This window comes from Otolemur garnettii, unplaced genomic scaffold (genome assembly GCF_000181295.1).
Source record: "Otolemur garnettii isolate 467f Iridium unplaced genomic scaffold, OtoGar3 scaffold00020, whole genome shotgun sequence".
Classification (NCBI taxonomy): Eukaryota; Metazoa; Chordata; class Mammalia; order Primates; family Galagidae; genus Otolemur; species Otolemur garnettii.
The window spans coordinates 1,783,291-1,786,025 of NW_003852415.1; the positions used below are offsets into that span (position 1 = coordinate 1,783,291).

General features: G+C 46.1%; 1 protein-coding gene across 1 annotated transcript in view; it reads right to left on the bottom strand.

Annotated features, from left to right (window-relative positions):
- Nucleotides 1–2,735, bottom strand: part of TMED10 (transmembrane p24 trafficking protein 10) — a 47,124-nt gene that overhangs the window by 36,357 nt on the left and 8,032 nt on the right. The gene's annotated exons all lie outside the window — the stretch shown is intronic.

A 2,735-nucleotide genomic window follows, 5' to 3' on the forward strand; every position in this document is an offset into this window, starting at 1 on the left:
GCAAGGCTCATCCATCATTTCAATCCATTTCTCTCTGTTCAGAGAGTCTCCCCCGACCACTCAAATACTCTTAAGCCCATCATGACTCTCTACCTCGTATTGCCTGATCTTTCCTTATCAGCTCCTGAATTTGTATCTTTTTTAACTTGTTTTTTTGTGTTTGTTCCCCACAAGAGCTCAAGGACTTTATCCCCTGTTCATCCCCATATCCCCAGCCAGGTCTGGCACATACCAAATAAATATTTGTTGAATGAATGGAAGAATTGCAAACAAAATACTCAGAACTCCTCTTATTAAATATTTCGTATTTGGGCAGTACCTGTGGCTCAGTGGGTAGGGCACCAGCCCCATATACTGAGGGTGGCAAGTTCAAACCCGGCCCCAGCCAAATTACAACAAAAAAATAGCTGGGTGTTGTGGCGGGTACCTGTAGTCCCAGCTACTTGGGAGGCTGAGGCAAGAGAATCATCTAAGACCAGGAGTTGTAGGTTGCTGTGAGCTGTGGGATGCCATGGCACTCTACCAAGGGTGAGGGCAATAAAGTAAGACTCTGTCTCTACATTAAAAAAAAAAAAAACCAAACTCTTATTTGGTTATTTTAGTGACATATAGGTCAAGGGTCTCAGATTGGCAACTTTTTCTTGTTTTTTTGAGACAGGGTGTTGTTCATCACCCTGTCTAAAGTAACATCATTATAGTTCACTACAACCCCGAACTCCTGGGCTCAAGCCATCCTCCTGCCTCAGGCTCCCAGGTAGCTGAACACGTGCCACTAAGCCACATGCCCAGCTAAATTTTCTATTTTGTATGTGTGTGGGAGGTGGATCTAGCTTTTGCTCAGGCTAGTCTTGAACTCCTGACCTCAGGCAATCCTCCTGTCTCAGCATCTCAGAGTGCTAGAATTACAGGCAGGAGTGATGGCTCATGGCAGCAATTCAATTTTAATTCAATAGAAGGAAAGAAAAGTGAACTAACATCTATAGAACACAGCGACGGCCTGCACAATAAAGACCTCACCTAAATCAGTCAGTCTTTCTAACAATTCTATAAGCTCTATTACCTCTGCCTGGCAAATAAGGGACCAAAGGAGAAAGGTTAAGTAATTCTCCCAAGACCACAAACCCTTTAAGACTCAGGCGTCCTCAAACTACAGCCCGCAGGCCACATGCAGCTGGCCTAGGACATTTATCCGGCCTGCCGGGTATTTTTGCCACCGCTGCCTGTTCTGCTTAGCAGCTGACTCGTCCCAGGCCCACAGTCCGGCCCTCCAATGGTCTGAGAGACAGTGAACTGGCCCCCTGTTTAAAAAGTCTGAGGAACCCTGAAAGAGATAGAGCTGTCAGGATGAGAACCCAAATCTGACTCCGGATCCAGGCTCTTTCCCTTATACCTCAGGGCTTCTTAAGAAGCCTGAGATATTTAACTCAGTTGTACTACAACATGTACATTCAACTGAAGTCACAAAGACAAATAGAACATTAAGGAGTTTACAAAGTAAGCACAATGCTATGCGAAATGCCATGTAAAAGAGGATCGATGGAAGCACATAAGAGGATGGAAAAGCAAACGCTGATCCAGGTTAAGAGAATGTTATATTCAAAGAACTCTGAGGTTTAGATGGCTAGAGTCAGAGTGGGAGAAAGGAAATAAAGAGGAAGAGGGAAAGATGTGAGTTGAGGCAAAGACAGTGCCTGTTCATTTGTTCTCTCATTGCTTATGATGAAGTCTATGAGCCAAGCACTATACTAGACAACCTCTGCAATGATGAATGAGCCAGAGTCAAGGTTATAGTCAGGCTAGAGGTGGTAGCTTATGCCTATAATACTAGCACTTTGGGAGGCCCAGTAGGGTGGATTGCTTGAGCTCAGGAGTTTGAGACTAGCCTGAGCAAGAGTGAGACCCCATCTCTACTAAAAACAGAAAAACTAAACAAGTGTTGTGGCAGGCGCCTATAGTACTAGCTACTTAGGAGGCTGAGGCAAGAGGACTGCTTGAGCCCAAGAGTTTGAGGTTGCTGGGGGATATGATGCCACAGCAGTCTACCCAGGAGCGAACAAAGGAGACTGTCTCCCAAAAAAGAAGCTTATAGTCTATTCCAGGAGAGTGGTAAATAATCACAACAGAGTGATACACAATAATGTAAGTGCGTCCTAGAGGGCAAAAAGGTCAATCAAGGCACTACATTCACAGAGATCCTTCTAAGAGAGACTGCCTCATTTACTACAATCACCAGATACCAAGCCCAGCTGGCAGATTTTGCACCACAGCAAGTCTCCAGTTCTCCTACCTCAAACCAAACCACAGCTGCTTGAATCACGGGGTGGAACATGTGACCAAAGAGAAGACAACCCATAGGCTGATCAGAGACCTAGAATGTAGCCTGCCATATGCAGAGGAGTGACCTCTTGCACTCAGTGGTTGCACTTTAGATGCTGGAAATGATGCAGAGAGAATCCGTGAGGCAGAGGCTGAGCCATGAATGGCCAAAATATAAGAAAAAGCGGAAGTGAACAGACACTATGAAAAAGACTGCATAGCTCCCAAATGTGTTCTGCAGCCCTTGGCGCCGCCTGTGGCTCAGTGAGTAGGGCGCTGGCCCCATAAACTGAGCGTGGCGGGTTCAAACCCAACCCCAGCCAAACCGCAACAAAAAAATAGCAGCCAGGCGTTGTGGCGGGCGCCTGTAGTCCCAGCTACTCAGGAGGCTGAGTTAAGAGATTCGCCTGAACCCAAGA